Source organism: Cephus cinctus, unplaced genomic scaffold (genome assembly GCF_000341935.2).
Source record: "Cephus cinctus unplaced genomic scaffold, Ccin1 Ccin1_scaffold0101, whole genome shotgun sequence".
Classification (NCBI taxonomy): Eukaryota; Metazoa; Arthropoda; class Insecta; order Hymenoptera; family Cephidae; genus Cephus; species Cephus cinctus.
This window is the reverse complement of record NW_014332838.1, coordinates 557,859-575,734: the sequence shown is the minus strand read 5'-3', so window position 1 is coordinate 575,734 and position 17,876 is coordinate 557,859. Positions and strand designations below refer to the sequence as shown.

The 17,876-nt window shown below is 37.4% G+C and overlaps 1 protein-coding gene and 1 long non-coding RNA gene across 2 annotated transcripts in view; one reads left to right on the top strand and one right to left on the bottom strand.

Moving 5' to 3' along the window:
- The window catches only part of LOC107274742, a 190,158-nt gene that overhangs the window by 25,719 nt on the left and 146,563 nt on the right, over positions 1 to 17,876 (top strand). The gene's annotated exons all lie outside the window — the stretch shown is intronic.
- Positions 2,680 to 3,293, bottom strand: LOC112495426. The gene is made up of 3 exons (XR_003061909.1): positions 3,158 to 3,293; positions 2,966 to 3,052; positions 2,680 to 2,901 (listed from the first exon to the last, which is right to left on the bottom strand). It is a non-coding gene; the product is annotated as an uncharacterized LOC112495426 (long non-coding RNA).

Genomic DNA, 17,876 nt, shown 5'->3' with positions numbered 1-17,876 from the left:
TTTTTATATGCCTCTGACAAAAAGAGTCAATAAATAATTCAATAAAAGGAAAAGGAAAAATTGAAAAATGGTGTTCGACAAGCGGAAATTTTTTTTTAATTAAAAACGCACGAGGTTTTACTATGAATTCAGGAATGCCCTCGATGGGAAAAATGTTTTATCCAGTATTGATTCAATTAATAGCCCTAGGCATTATTTCATGAAACTTATACCTCACTGCTGTCATTTTCAAAAATTCAAACCACCTTTAGATAGGATAAAATTGCTAGTCAAATTTTCATTCAGTTCACCGTACTAATAGCTGAATCTGTAACGAGTCAAAGTCATCTATTTATACGTGTCATTTAGTTATTTTTTTATCTACTGAACTGAAACTCGACGTTTGGAAACATGACGTTTTGATTCTACTTATTGAAAGGCAGGCTAGGCATAAACCGGCGACGATACTCATAGCGATTGGATAATAATTGAATTCTGTTATCGAACAACTGCCATGGGAGATACCTGAAACTGGTATGCTGGCTACTCAGTACATATAGAAATATTCGAGGTGAGCTGAACGTCGAAAGGAGTAAAACCAAATGTCAATCCACTGAAATAATCGAAGAGCTCGAACACTTCACGAGGAAACAGAATATCGATCGTATTTAGCATCTCAGCGAAGGGAATAATATGAAGAAAGAAAATGGTATAACTAATTAAATTTATGGGATATAAAATTTAACGATGATTTTCAATTTTTTAAATCAATTCACGATTTTTTTTTTTAATTTAATATTCAAAAAACAAATTTATTCATGAATTCGAATTCTATAAGGTTTTCAAATTTTTGTATATTCTATGTTATATGGTATCCTTGAATTCGTCCGGATCCTATTGCCTATGCTGTTTCCATGAAAATTTCAACAAATTGACATCAACCTGTCGGCTTTTTTTTTTAATTCCATTATTTCATAGCTTTAATTGAAATTTTTACTAATTCGACATGGTAATGCACTTTGCTGCTTGGAGGATATTAAAGTATAATTCTCGTCAAGCTCGTTGAATAATGTAACCGCAGCATTCTTGAATATATATACATATAAATGCATAATTTTTTATTTTATTTTTCCCATCCGTCAGCTACTCTTATCAACAATACTTTATCTTGGCAAGAGTCATCTGGATGGAATGCATTGTATTTAAAACAATGATTAATAGATTCCCACTTATTGTTATGCTTTCGTACACGACTATTTAAGATACCTGAAAGATACTTTATCTGGTACTTTTTATTAATGTATCAAATAGCACAAAAAAGTCAATTTCCCATAATTTCCCAATTATCGAAATTTTAATAGAATTTTCTATAATAAACACGAGCAGGAAATTACTTTGATATCAACAAGTGGCCGTAGTCTTTGCACAATTAATAATAACAATGGTAACTTCTGAACGTTTTAACGTACCTTATGAATTTTATCGCGATAATGTAACAAATTAGTGGAATAGACCACGTATATAATTATTGGATTTTGTAACAGGTGTGACTTTACATAGATAACAGGCCCTTGTGGATTACACTGTATAATTACATTTCAAGTGTGTATATGTGCGCTGGATTTTCTCTCGCACCTAGAAACCCTTAAGCCTGATATATAAGCCAGCAATTAACGTTATCTTTATTAGAAACCAACCGCAACTCGTGGCCATAAAGAAATATTGCCCTTTAAAAAATTTGGAAAAAAAGTAAAAAAGATAAACTTTCAGTTAAAAGATTTGCCTTGAACATTAAAATTTCAAAGATTAACAATGAGAAAAAGGAAAAACGATTTCCACTTTAATAGTTAGAGGGTTGAAATAAAAAGGGGTTACAGTCATGCCATTGTTCGAGATATGAATGCATGTTATAGTCACGTCGATTAATTAATGTTGGACATGAATTATTCTTACAATCATCAATTATCCTCTCGCTAATCAATCATCGTATCATTATAGATGCGTATCAACGCGATCGAATTGATTGACATAGGTCAGATTATTTAGAGCACCCTAGTATATCGTTTATATCCACATATCACTTTTTCCAGGACGATTAAAGTTATCACCGAAAAAGCTAATAATATGAATTTTCATTCAATTTTCATCCACATGGCTTATACTCTCGTCCTTCATTCCCTTCTCTCTTCTTCCACCGACTCCGTTATTCCACGAATAACTCATTGGCGTGATCTCCCCAGACGTTTCTCTACCCACGTGAATACGGATTAAAAATTAAAAATAGAAAAAGGAAAAACAGTGCCTCGAGCCATATACTAAATACAGAAGGAAAAACACATGGGGTTCGGTGGTCTATTAATAATTCTCGCTATTCGCGAAAACTTCCGGTTACTTCTCTCGCTATTTGATCTATAATGTACCTGTATACCCGAGGGAAAGAAGATGCCGTCTTATCTAAATTGCTTCAAGCAGACAAAATCGAACTTAGTTTTATATTTATTATACACATACTATATATATATATATATATATATATATATATATATATATATATATATATATATATATATATATATATATATATATATATATATATATATATATATATATATATATATATATATATATATATATATATATATATATATATATATATACGTGTACTTATAGGTATTAGTACAGAAAGAATTGACAGTACCGCATAATGGATTGATTTTTTGTGTGTACCCAATGTCATCAGTTAATTGTGATGTATGAGGGAGCGAAAAGCACATATCATCCTTTTAATACACGAAGCAGATATAAATGGGTTAGGACGTTGCTCCTCTTAAGATGCCCTTACCAGACCATGATGGAACACACGAGAAAGTTCCTTTGTGTACATCTTTAAGAAATTTCTTCTTTACGTCTTATCCTTATTTTCTGCATGGGACAAGATGAAATTATGCATGTAGTATCTAGCCGTATTCACTAAGGTAAGGTATACTTATTATTGGTTAGGAGCAGCTTCCAGTTTTGCTACTGTTGGCTTCGACATAACTCTCCAGTAGCGGGAAGATAAGTGGCAAGCTTTCTATGTATAGTTGTATATTTATTGTACGTATATTTTATTGAAAAATTTCTCAGGACTTTTCATTATTTCCAAATCGTATAAAGTCAAACGTACTAGAGTACTTACTATAGTAGGTAGTGTACATGGGTAATATATTTTTTTTTATGTGAGATAATGATATTAGATTTTCGCATATTTGCCAGTAAAAAAGAATTTAAGTAAATATGTCTGAGCGAATTTTTTAACAATTTTTCAAATTAATGTAATGAAATTTATATACTTGAATAGGGTTAGAAAGGATAATCCTATCAACTGAAGTTAACCCATCCATTTGATTTGTACGGTGGAGCCATCTTTATGTGGACAAAACACTCTAAAACATACACGAGCATACCGACCAATGGGCTGTTTTAGCACGTATATGCTTTTTTCGTATGTAGTTTTGTTTGCTGTTCATCGGATTCCTTATTTTCCAATAACGCAATGACCATTTTAATTGAGTTGTCGCTAATTGATTATCTTTCGTATGACTTGTACCTCGCAAAACCTGCAGTTTATTTTACGAACTTCTCGTTGTGCAATGAATGAAAAATTGGGCGATAACGATTTTCACTGGAGCGTCAGAGAGCTGAAACGTTCAATTAATAAAGTAGGATTCTTTTTTTTTTTTAAATAACGTGCGTGTATGGAACTGTAATATATACGTATATCAATACATATATTTTTGTCAATAATAAAAAAAAACGTTTCAATCCTCTAACTAAGCTGAATGTGCTTCGTATGACATTTGCTACTTTTTAAAATTTCTTTTCTCTCGTTTAGCTGTCGTGCATTGCGCTAAAATAGTTTTGTTAAAGAATCAAAAAGAGTTATTTATTTACATGCGAGATAGCATACGTGGTATTGTATATTTTTATGACAGCTTCGTTGCGACAGATAACGCTGTCGGATGTCAGTTGTTTTAGCGAACAAGAAAAAAAAAGGAAAAAACTTACAGGCAAATTACTTTGCCCCAATTCACAATCGAAAAACAAGAAAAAGACTGAACGTGACTGTTCACTTTTTGTTTAAAGTGACTGTAATTTTAAATGCCACCCCTTTCGCACTTCACTTAATACGATTCTGAGAGAAGAAATATATGCTCGTATGTATTTGCACAGCATTATTCTACAGTTAGGGATGCAGCTTGCGATATGCTGGGGTAGGTAGTTTAAAAGCATCTAAATTTAACCGTAAATGAAACAATTATTCGTGTTCCCGCGTGGTGCATACATCTGCATGGGGCGCATACGTTTCAAGCTACATATGTATTTCCGTGGAAACCCAACACGCTGAGCGCAAGGGTGGAATACAAACGTATAACAATCCCAGTGACCAGACATAAATCAGGAGCCTAACAAGAAGACGTTGTTGCCCTCAAAACAAGCCATTACACCGCCAGACTCCATTTAGATGATAATTCGAATTTAAGTTTGGCTCAACAATGAAATCCTGTCTTTCGAAATTCTGTGGATTAAGAACAATATCACTTGTCGAGGAAGCACGTGTATCAGCAAGGCTAAACTAATAGGAATTATTGTTAACCCTAGAAAGATACACTGGGTGTCGCACAACCAACACCCAGTGTACCTTTCGTGATCGGATGCGGAATTGTACAGTTTTAGAAACTTGAAAGTTGTACAACACATGGGACAAACGTTGTTTTAATGAGAAAGGGTTGGTCGGGATATGTTAGACAATTGTAAACGCAGTACTACATTAATGGGTATAATTTTTAATGAGAAATTTCAAGCAGACAAAAATACAGGGTGGGCATAAAGTATCTTTCATAATGTTGAACACGAAGGGAGTTGCTGATTTATATCTAAGCAGTGTCGATTTTTTAAATTAACGCCTTTTCGAATATTCAGAAGTACACTTAAGTTTTTGGGCGTGGGGATTTTATACGTGATTTTTGGAAAGTATTTTTTTTTACTCATTTTCTGTCAGCTCTTTAAATGTACGATGTTATCGAAAGATGGCACAGTAATTGATCTTTAGCTGTATGACGAATTTTTAAAAATTACTTATAGGGTGACAACCCTCAATTACTAGAAACCTGTCTCGAGGACGTTCATTATATAAATGGAGCAAAGCGGTTCTTTTTTTTTTAGAAATTTTATACTTTACGATATAGGTCTTTTTGAGTTATCTTTAGGGGTTGAATATACCGTGCGGTATGTTATGGGATACCCTGTTGGCACAGGATACATGTTTATGTGTTGCTCGAATAACCTGCAGATTGTTTGTGTTGCGCGGGGAGCATAATACAAGGCGATGCTTTACTTACAATTGAGATTCAGTGAAAACGTTCCTCCATACTGTTAAAAATTTCAATGGGTCCTGAGCCAAGTATATTTTTGAGCGTCACGTTACGTTCGAGATTAAAACATAAATCTGCTCGTGCCTGGTCCTCTTAGTTTTTCATTACGTTATGTGGAACCATTTATTAAAAATATTTATCTACGAGTTATGGCTTCTACAACTTAAAGCAGCCTACAGTTCTATTTCAAATGACGTGCCCTTTATTGGTTAACGTAATCCAAAATTAAATTTAACTAATAAAACGGATTTAGTCATAAAGTTATATTAATGACATATTTTTATTAGAGTCCGACATAAACACCTTATAACACAAGGGTACGAGGGTGCATGAGGAAGGGTGGTTGGAATGACATGCTTTATAGGTTTGCTTGCACAGGCAACCCTTCGCCCCCTAGAAATTGATTGCGTACGGTAAACTTCCACCACTTCGACCCTCTACATAACCAACCCGCTCTTATTCAACTCTGCTCGTTTATTTGCTGTAAATATTTTTGTTTCAACCCCACATGATTTTACGTCGCAAGGTAACGCGTCGCTAATCAGATACACGAGGGAATGCATCTCTATAGATACAGAAAATGACTATCACCCCTTTCTACCAGTGGCGCCCGGGATTGTGTACGAGGAAAAAAGAGAGGGAAGAAGAAAGAAGAAAAAAAAACTGCACGCTTTATTTAAGTGGAATACAAGGCACACAGAAAAGGAAATGCACCGGGAATAAGGGATGCGAAAGAAAGCGAAAAGGGGTGTTTCCTTGGCCAGCCACAATGTCCAAACCGAGTGTCTCAGAATGCCGTGGATATTGCAAAGCGAATGTTCTCTTGCCTTTTCTCGGCACACTGCACACGGACATGAGCTAATGGCTTTAAAAGGGAGGCGTCTCGACTTGGAATTGGCGAAAGTATCACTAAAGGATTACGGACATTAGCGTCGCGACGTTCCCTTTGCAACGTCTATATATAAAGGATGCAATTAGGTAAATGGAAAATTCTATCCCATGTCTGTCACTTTAAGTAGAGAGAGAGAGGAAAGACAGAAAAGGATAAAGGTCACTTGCTTTCGAATTCTTAGACGTTGTACAATTAAGATATTTTAAACTTCAAATAAAAGAAATTCATATATTTATTGACGTTTGAAAATTTATCGTTGTATCTACAAAATTTTCTGTGACTCCGATATATTTCAATCTGAACTCACGAAGCTTCTTTTCCGTCACTTTGAAGTCGTGTGTATATACTTTGATCGACGATCCTGCATCAAGTTATGTGAACGGTATGGTTAGAATCCAATAGGAAACTCGATTTATTTGATTTCTTATGGTCTTTGATATTTCACTCTAATGAGGAGAATGTCGTCAGATAGGAAGGTTGCCAAGATTTGTTAAAGGAGTACAGGCTTGGTAGAACTTTGAAAGAATCTTAAAGAAATATTCATGCTGAAAATGTGTATCATACGAAGCTCCGTTCGGTACTTTTACAAAGGATGCTGCTTTAATTCTTTTCCGCACTAAATTTTATATGCATCGACATTAAAAATCATAAGACTGCAAATACGTGACTGTGAAAAAGTATTGATGCTTAATATAAATGCTATGTACAAGTTATTAGTACTTTAAATATCAATGCCGATGTCAACTTCATATGATTATCTAACATGCAAATTTTCATTATGAGTTTGATGTGTCACGATGTAAACAAAATATTAGGTGCTATGGTTAGTTTTGAGGGCTCACTATAGATGGCTGTAGATAGGTACAAGTCGACATGAGAAATCCCTCAAATCTAAACGAAACATCTATTTTTTCTATATAAACATTTTATAATTTTGGTAACACGATCCCTTTCGAAAATCAATGGTTTCTAATTTTAATCATGGTCGTCTCTTAATGGGGTGCGGTATTAAATTGCTAACGAAAGAAGCGTAAAAACGGAATAGGTCGATGAAACGAGGACATAAAAAAAGAGAATAATGGAATTAACTAATGAAGCCGCCTTCTCTTATGCAAACAGTGCAATGCTGGATAGTAGGAATGACCTTCATTTTTTCTTTCGTGATCGTCAATTTAAAAAGTGTACCACTACGGATAGTAGTATAACAAGGAGGGTCCAGATGCAGATTCATGCACTGACATTTACCGATAGGTCGAGAGCCTTAAAGGGATCGCATCCATGCTGAATCGACGTCGTGGACTCCTTGATTTCAAGGAATGACATCACAAGGATCGCCGATTCCATGAATCAAAAGCTGATTCTAGAAATTTTACATTGGATTTCAAGAATTTTACCTCCGATTGTAGGAATCGCACATGATCGAGAATCTTCTAGAACATTCTAGAAGCTGACGCGAAGTTAGCATCTCATTTTTATAAATGTCATTTCTTTTTGTAAATGACTAAATGTATTGCTAAAAACCATTAGGAACTATGTTGCGTGCTAAGGGTTTCACGAATCTGCGCGGGGCTTGGAAGTGAGGGAATCCTCGAAGCTTCTTGTCAGTTCTTCGGGATTGAAAGGCAAGGGGGCTACCTCAAAAGCTTCTTCTAGAATGTTCTAGAAGATTCTCGATCGTGTGCGATTCCTGGATTCGAGGGTAAAGTTCTTGGAATTCGACGTAAAATTTCTAGAATTAGCCTTCGATTCGTGGAATCGACGATTTAGAATGGATACGAACCTTCGAAGGCTCTCGAACTGTCGGTAAGTGTTGTTGCAGGAATCTGTGTCCAGAACCTCCTTTGTTATACTACTATGAATCCTTTGGGTTGTTTAATGAAATTCGTAAATATCGGCAAAATTGGCTTAATACGATTCGCAGACCAAATTGAAAAGAAGGGAGACGAGTAACGAAGGTATTTTTATAAATCAAACATTCCAGTCGCGTTTTCACGAAAATTTCTTAACTATGTAAAAAGAAATGAAATATTCAAAGCTAATGAATGCGTCATTAAAAATAATACCACCCCTTAGAATTTTCATTTTCTCAGTCGGATCGGACAAAAAAGAAACATGCGGTAGAAGCTCTGCATTATCTATGAGGATATAAATCCGTTAAAATTACTCTTTAAACTTTTCATGGTAGCAACGAGTAAAGGCGCCAGGAAGCATTTACATGACATGAGGTAGGTACGTGGTGTACGTACACGTGTAGCAGCCCTTACAAATTTCTGACTCGAGGGATGGTAGAAGGGTGCCAGCGTCGAGGTAGGGAAATTCGCAAAGACGCGAGGTACCGGTACATTATCCGGAATTTATAAAATGATATGTAAATCCTGCATATCCTCCCATTTACGTCATAGTCCACCCTCCCCCAATCTACCTCGCTCCTTATATAATGCATACATCCCCTCTTTCGATACCACCATAGAGAAAGAGGGAGAGATACGGACAGATTCTTTCTGGTGCACTCTGAGAAAACGGACAAAGAATAAGCCGCAAGGGTTGTTCCACCCCTTTCACCCACCCGTTCCTACCTACAAGCTCTTCGACTGGATTAAGCTTTCAGTGGGTCTTCCGTCGAAGAACCCTCTGCCGTTTCTGAGTTTTAATAATTTATGTCGTCTACCATCGATCTGCGATTATAGGTATTTTCCATTTTCACTATGGCGGTTATATCCATTCTACTTTTCCTGCAACTAGGGATATTGAATAAGTTAAACTGTATACTACTCTACGTCCTATTCCACTTATCTTCATAAGAATGCTTATATACATTTATGCCTGTACCATTGAAATATCAAAATGATCATAATAGACCATGTAATGTATAGGTCAATATAACATAATAGTCAGTATTTATCGGAGATAATGTCAAGGACTTTTAAAATTATCTAAAAAGCTATTAAACTTGATGACCGAACAGAAGCCATAAAATGGCTGTAGGTAGATTTATAAGAAATAGTCATGATTTGTGGGACGAAAGATACTTTAATTTTAATGCATAGTATCAACTTAATAACATAGTCCGCATTACCTTATATAATCATAAGGATTGTTACCCATAAATATACAATAATTTTATCATACAAATATACCATTAAGAAAGCTTATGTTAAAATTTTAGAAATTCCATTTCTTTCATATACTTTGAAACATCGCGTTTTCGCTCAAAAAAAAAAGTATCCAGCCGTACAAAGTATCAAGCCATCAGCCAGATATAACCGGATGAAAATTTGTTACCGTAAATTAACACGGTGATATGCATATGAGTCCACTCGCGGTTGATACATTATGTATTCCCCCGAGGGCAAACGAAAAGTTTTCAACGATACAGGGAAACATCCTATTGTCTCTTTTGAATATATAGATTGTACCAATTCCGACTATATTTGTACCAGTAAGTCAATAGATTGCTAAATCCACAATGATACATTTAATTGGATATTTTAAGTTTTTCTTGTCAGTTCGCTAACTCATAGTAACGTGACTAGTTAACATTTGTTAACGATAGTGCCGACCGGCAGCTATAGCGCGTTGCATTTAACGTTAATGTTGCGGTGTTGGTCGCGCACCTCTGCGGGACGCTCTGTGTGCATAAAGTACAATAGCGTAAGCAATGCACGTAGCTCCATGTTATAACGCACCAAGAAACGGTTGTACTGTGTCTGAATAGCCCTTGAGATATTACAGAGGATTTTATGTGCACCATACCCATATGCAATGACATTTCCCTCGAGGATCTCGTATCTGCTTAAAAGTACATAGCTATGTGCCTATCAGTCCAGGCGTTACTTTAAGTGAGATAAGGGTGCTTTGAGAGGGGATGATTTTTTTGTTAACACTAAACGTACCATCGAGCGGTCGTTTGACCGTTTTGAAGCCAAAAATACATTTATAAAGTGTTTTTAGTGTTAAATTATTTTTTCGATATTCTCAAAATGGATAATTTTATAATTTGTTAGACAGTGTGGATAGGGGTTGGTTTCGGTTAATTTACCAATGTAACCTAGTAGTTAATGAGTCCGGGTAGATATCAGACATAAACGTTACCCTAATTTGAGTCAGTACAGCGTTATATGATTCGGGAGAGCGTTACGCCTGAATGCAAATTTCACTCGACAAACATCGCTGTTCATTAATAATGCATTTAATTACGTTCTGCGGCTGTAGACGTATATATAGACATCACTTTAGTGATGTATGAAATGTATCGAAAATTTCCAATAGATTTTGTTCATATTTCTTTAATATAATTCATCGATCATTCGAACGATCCCTTGTTATGTTAATCAGTGCATTGAGTGCATCAGAAAATTCATTTATTATCATGCTATCAATTAGTACTTAAAGTCTGATTTATATAAACAGCTATCAATCAAGATCAATAAAGGGATTGGACGAAATTTTCTTCGGTTCACTGAACGTCAAGTGGATTTTATATTACAGTTAAATAAATTGCTGTTGTTATTATTATTATAAAACAGGGATGCTCCTTTGAATATTTAATGGCTTTCATTATTATGGAATAACTGATACAGTCTTTATTCAATGTAAATATTATAAAATTCATATATGTATCATTACTAATGTCCGTGCACGAGTGAGATGTAAATGCAAGTCTCTATGGCGTTCGCGAATCATAAATCTAAGAGCTCTTAGTTTCCCTACGGAGACAAAAAAGAAAGCTTGTATGGCTACTAATGTCCGCTGACAGGTCGGTGGCCATTTTATGTGTATGTTAATTGTCGCATAATGCATAGCATTATGTAAATATTCTATTCGCCGCTTATGTCTTCCACAGGGTATAAATAAGCAGGGATGGTGTATTAGTCGCGATGAAATAATCATAGGAGACCATCCAAGTAAAAAAAGATGGTTGTGTTTACCGTGATATTTTTATCTATAAAAAAAATACATTTTTGAAAAAAGTTTCAATTATTTGCGATTAATTATGCAAAAGCGTAGAGTACGCGTTCGTATTATTCATGCACGACGTAATATAATTTTGTATGAATAATTCTACCTGGTTGCAGGGATTATAATCATTTTAAGGGTGTTCACAATAAATTGACAGTTATACCGATTAATGAACAAGTACTATTTTCACGTACTTTATATATCCTTTTCGCGACCCTTATACAATCTTTTTTTTCTTCATAAATTTTCGTGCGCTCCAACAGCTGTTCTTACTTGTCGTGGTTGCCGCACTCAACCATCTTGGTTGCCCGGGTAGAAGGGTGGATTTGCGGCTACCAGAGTTATGCCTCGGGGATGGTAATGGTAAAAGAGGGCCGTGCGCCAATTAACACTAATAATATATAGTGTCAACGAGGCGAAAATTATTTTCAAATTATGTCTGATGCCCCAAGTACGCCCAAATAAATTATGGTCGCGGTTCATTTGAACGTGCGAAATTGTTTATTATACTATCCATTGAGCAATTAAGTCCCGATTAAAATGACAATTGCACGAGTGGATTTATCGTAGAACTGTCTGAATACAAAGTCACTGCACGGCAGGGTATATAATTCAATACTGAGAAAAAGTGACAAAAGTGATGTTCGCCGACGTGAAAGAATCACGTAGGAAAATTCCGTCAAGCCGTTCTTACGTCGTCCGACGTTAAATTTGTAAATTCCTTTGGCAAAGTCTGGACAAAGTCTCAGGAAATTCTGCCCTCTCATTATACCCACGAAGGAAAATATGGGGAAGTTTCTTGATTGTCGAGAACAGGGAAGGGGTTGTTCGCGTCGGATGAATGTAGAGAAAAAAAATGACTGCCAACTTTCCCATGATGAAAATTCCTGCTGAACTTGGAAAGCTCGTCGTAAAATTATAATCTCACCGACATACGCCACCCCTATATATAAAACTTCATTTAAAAAAAAAGGCATAATCCATCCCCAACATTATATCCACGAAATAATTGACAGCTTAAGAAAAGCGATGCCACGAATTACGAGGAGTTAAGTGAGCCGCTATTCCGTCTGCGGATCCGTGTCTGGCCATGCTTAACAAGCTTAAAGAAAGTGGGATAAACCGTTAAAGGTAAGACCAGTCGGGGACGGTTAAAACGTAGAAAAGGAAGAAGCCGAGAGGATGAAAAAAAAAATGGACAGCAGGGAAGAAGAAGAAGGTTTTCGTGTCTTATGTCTCTCGGAATAAGGGAGAGAAAAATAGCGGCCGACGAGAAACTCTTAAAGAGCTTTTCTTCGCTAATAACGAACTGACAAAAAAAAAGGAGCCATGTTAGTTGCTCGGGTAGTACTATGATACTGATGGAGCACTTGTGTTTTCTTTCTCCCGAAACCGTGTAAATCTACATTACGGCCGACCGAGTGGCAGGAATTAGTGACAGGCGGATTGATAACGTGGCTCTGCTACTTGATTGGGAGAATGCGTATAGTTTTAACAGGCATTAGATCGATTCGAGTCCATGATTTATTGCTTGATGGTTCATGTGGGAAAGTCCGCGTGTCGTCAACGTTAAAGAGCCGAAAGTAAGGCTTTGCGAGTTTTCAAGTTATTTTTCCGACGTGCCCAGGGACGGACGATTCTCGCGAAGAAATAAGCGCACGAAGTGGGAAATAAAAAGATATCCTAGAAGATTTATAGCTAAGGAGTGAAATTAGGGTGAGGAGGGTGGGCGTTATGGGCTATTCGCAAACTATTGTTTTCGAAAAGCATTTGAGAACGAGGGTAGATTCAACGATGGGCTTTTCAAACTTTTCCGCTCTCGCAGTATGTATATACCATCGTTTTATTTACTTATTTTATAGCAAGTGAAGTTGCTCGATCGTTACGCCTATTACGTGTTCCTGTAACACATGTTCGTACTAACGTTATGCATACATACATATGTGATTTTCATGGTGAATTTCATTATATCGTATGTGCAAATCATTTTGCACGGTTATCCAGGATTATTGTACCCATAAGGTCTATTCAATCTGCTTGAAAATATCTTCGAGTTACAACCATGTTCAGTCTGGAATACCAATACAGAGTAGTAAAGCGTAGTCCACCTTAAGGCTATTCCGCACGTAACGATATTTCGTGCTAGCGGGCCACTAGCAGAACTAGCGAGTTTTTGTAAAGGAAGGAAAAATGTAAAAAAAAAGGACTAGTCATTCCTCATTCTAACGAAAATAGAATTCACACGTAAGTTCTCCCTGCTGTTGAAACGCAAGATTATCTATCGTCAGGATTGAATGTTTTCTTTGACAATCACTCGACCCTCGTTGCATCAGCGGGTGCAGCATAGTCAATGAAATGACGAGTCCGCGATAAATCTTCTTTCGAGGTATTAGGTAACAGCTGGCTCTGTCGCCATCAGTTCTATTCAATCTTTCTTCCAGGAGAAAATAACTTTTTCCTGAAGAGAAAGGGAGCGGTGATTCGAAGGGCTACCAACTACAAGGAATAACGGGAGTTGGGAAAAAAAAACCAAAGAATCAAGTGCAAGAAAGAAAAGTGCATGCGCACTGGATGACTCTAAGAGGGAGGGAGAGACAGACCAAGATCTTATTTTAAGCATTCGTTGAACGTCCTCCGTATCGTCTCGTTCTGAATTGAAGCAAAGGGGAGAAAAGGGGGAAACGGTACCTCGCAAGCGTCTTATCTCTTTGAGGAACCGCCATAACTCAACGTCGCGTGGTATACGCACGGTAATTCTTCTACGATAATGCTGGAGCGGCCAAAGGTTTCGTTTCCGAACCAGGTCTTTGCCGAGGTGCCTGGATCCCTTTGACGTAGGAACTTTCGCCCTCCTTAGGTTTCACGCGATTAGAGGGATGGAGACCCACAGAGAGCGTTTTCGATCTGTAGATTGTGTATATAGTACTTACGAAGGATAGGGGTGAAAGAAGGGATGGTCTCCGTCTTAGTCTCTTCCTTTCAGTTTTGTACATCCAGGTTGGCTTTCTATCGATAGATACTCGTTGAGGTGAGAGCGTGGAGAGACTGTGCCTTAGGACAAGAAGGACGAAGGAAAATGATAGAAAACGAGAGCTAGGGAAAAAAAAGAAAAAGAAATTATAGAATGTTGGACAATTGATTTCAACTTGATTGCGTACTTTTCTTGTAAGGAACGGCAGCCGGGTAAATTCACGGGTGAAAAGTGTGGAAAGGGAAGCCAGGAAAAAGAAGCAAGTTTTATTTAATTTGTGGAACCTCTTTTGAGGCTGCTCTCTGGGGAACTCCTTTCCCTTATTATTTCTGCACGTTAAATATAGGGATTCGGTGCGCGGACCCTGGTTAAATGTGGGATTCGACTTTAGGGATTTGTTAATAGGGGTTGGTGATGTTCCTAATAATATATAGATTCTCTGTGTATACCTATAGCCTGTACACGTGGTTAATGTGTTTTTTTTTTGACAGTTCGCAGTGTATCCTTAGGAAGGCATACGTGGCTTCACATAAAATCACGAAAATGTTAAAATAGGAAGTTAAAAATTTTTCAGTGCAAAACCATGCACGTGCATCTGTAACAAACACTTGCCTGCAGAGCCATGTGTGTTTATTAAGGATTGCATTGTTTGCGAACTGTCAAAAAAGAAACACATTGAACACGTGGATAAACTATATACGCATGGCACTGTCACGCTTTTTGGGTAGTTTGTATTTTTGAAGAAAAAATAATAATTTATAAATTTTATCGTGGCTCTTCCTATTTCGTCCACTATGTCGAAATCTTCGTAGGAATCCAAAAAGACGGAAGTGCTGCACGCCGTTTTGACGAATGGAACAAAGCGAAGAGCACGTATAAATAGAAATGTAGGCAGATTGAATGTAGAGAGTGGGAATAAAGGAGATTGAGAATAGCGCGGAAAAGGAACGGGGACGTTTTGCGTGCCGCTAAGGCACTGTTTCCAATTAACTCTATTGTACAACAAAAACAGCTTCATTAGTAGAGAACAATGCAATTAAGGGGCTGCCGGGGGGTGTAGCCGAGGATTGAGGAAGTGGAACGGAGGGCTAGTCTGAGGAGCATCCGTCGTTTCTCCGCTATCGATCAGTTTCCTACTACCAAGGCTGAGCACCCCATCGAGAGTATTACGCAATTCTCCATGACTATTTCTTACAGGGTTCTTAGCGGTGGGTGGTCTGTGTCTACGTCCCTTTTCCAGAAACCCTCATATTTTTATATATTTTCATTCACAGCGTGACTCGTTATTTAATCCACTTCCGGTTAGAAGAATGATTAATGATCCATTAATATCCCTCATAGTTTACCCAAAATGATCGAACTTCGTCCGTAGATGCGAACAATAAACATTTTCTTTGTAATTCCACGTCACATTCCTATATACATATTTACAGAAATATCTCGAGTTTCGGAATTTATTCCAAACTTTACGAAAGTTCGCGGAAAATCTCACTAGCAGAAGAAACACAATCAAAACTCAGTCAAGGTACTGGAATAGCAAGAAGACGTGGCAGTTGCGGTTTTCGCGTTTGTCGAAAATTTCTAAAAAGTGCGATCAAGCGCCAGCTTTCACGAGAGAGAAAGAGAGAGGGAAAAGGGGCTTGAAATAAAATAAACGAATAGGCAAGAAAAAGACATGGGTATGAAAATCGTGCGAGGATGTTGCTGTAGGAGTTGTTAGAAAAATGGTGCAAAGAGGAGTTACCGTTATGTACAGTGATACATATATACACGGTCATATACATACGTACAGTCATATTCCTATAGATCCAGTGGCAGTCGGTGAACATAACCTTTTTCTAGTATCCAGTTGGTTTGCGATTCAACGTAGAAAAGCAATAATAACGTAAAGTTTTGGGGCTACCGCTTGTCTACGATACTGTGTGGTATACTATGCTATACCATAGAAAATGATAGGTATAGTAGGTGCTGGAAGGAGGTTGAGTGAGGATACTAGGTAGGAACGTTAGAAAACGCAATAGCTTTGGAAAGCACAGTGAAGCGTAGAGAACAGTTGAAGAAACGGAAGAACAGAAAACAGTTGAGAAAACTGGTGCAATTCTTAGAAACTGCTACAATTCCTGAAACTGTCGTCCTTTTCTGAAGCAGAAGAGAGAATCCTTGGAGATGTCCGATTTAAGCTCGGGACTTTATCATCTGCTAATACCAAAATAAAATCCAAATCCTTCGGCCGAAACGAAATCGCCACATTAAACGTATGAGAACAGGTAAAACTTGGTATTGCCAATGTAGGAACTTTGAACATCGCATTATACGAATGTCTGGTCTGTTTCAGATATTTTCTACTGCGCTTGTCGTTCACCTTTGGTATTTTCATAAATCATTCTCTTTTGTGCTTTTTCTCCGATTCTTCATCCCAGAATATTAATGCCCAAGAGTGCATCTGTTTCGTACTGCCATTGTCGTTGGTTATCTATGGTCGAGTAACGAATTTATTAACAGAACTGGTTCCGGGAGTAAATTGCGTATCGACAAATTATCTGGCGAGACGTTCGGATAGAAATTTCTTGGCGGTCTCTTGCGTCATAATATCGAAACGGCTTTCTTCTTTTGGTCCAAGTCCGATCGTGATGACTGAACCGCACTGGAAGCTCCCACAATGGTATAGAATGTGGGGCATTTGATTCATCTTCCGTCCAAGTCGAAGCCCTAAGGGTGATAAGGTATCAATCGGATTTTTCTTATTTTGGAAAGGAGTAGCAGCTGAGGCTCAACGTTCTGTTATTTTATTTTTAATTAGCTGTCAGTGATTTGATACTTAATCACGCAATGAGAGTGATTAGCGATGAGTGATAAGAACCATCTTGAATCCTTATCAATTTCCACTACTAATACAGAGTAGCAAGATAATAGAAAAAATTTTTAATTTTTTTAATTACATCTTTCGACTAAATCTTAATTTTGTTAATTAGTAAATCCGGGAATCTGTCGACGAATTCATCGTTTAGAAAAATCATCCCTAAAATAATTTTTAGCACAGTATTGTCCACGTACGAATTTCGCAAGTGGTTTATACTCTTTCCTTTAATGCCTCTCCGAGGTGACCAGCCACTACAGTGACCAGCAAATCAATCGGAAGGTATAACAGTTCCATCTCCCACCGTTCGGTCTCGGGTATCAATACCCTCGCGGTTTGCCAATACAGGGTGTGAGCGCGCCAGAGAATGGTTACAAGTGAAGGGTAGTAGGGATTTTTAGCGATTTTTTTTTTACGAACCACCTCACTTGCCTAGTGCAATTATTTTCTCCTGTCCACCGAAAGTTCCTATGACCAACACTACCCCATAGTCTCGATCTCGTAAGGGCTGTCGAATTGATATTTGAATGTTTTCCATGAAATTTTCGTGAAAAAGAAAAATTAATTTGAAGCTAGCAACTAGAGTTAGTAGGCGAGCGTGGTGCGTCCAGGGCCGAAGGACGCGAAGGTCCTTGGGTGCCTTACGTGTTTTTTTAGAACCGCGCCTGGCGAACCGGATGTGAGCTGCAGGAGGTGAACGCGAACTAATCGGACAGCTGCTGACGTAAACGCCGTGCGGTGAACAGTTTCCCGTGTTCGATGCTTGATCGATTGACTAATTGATAGAATAGGAAAAACTGAATA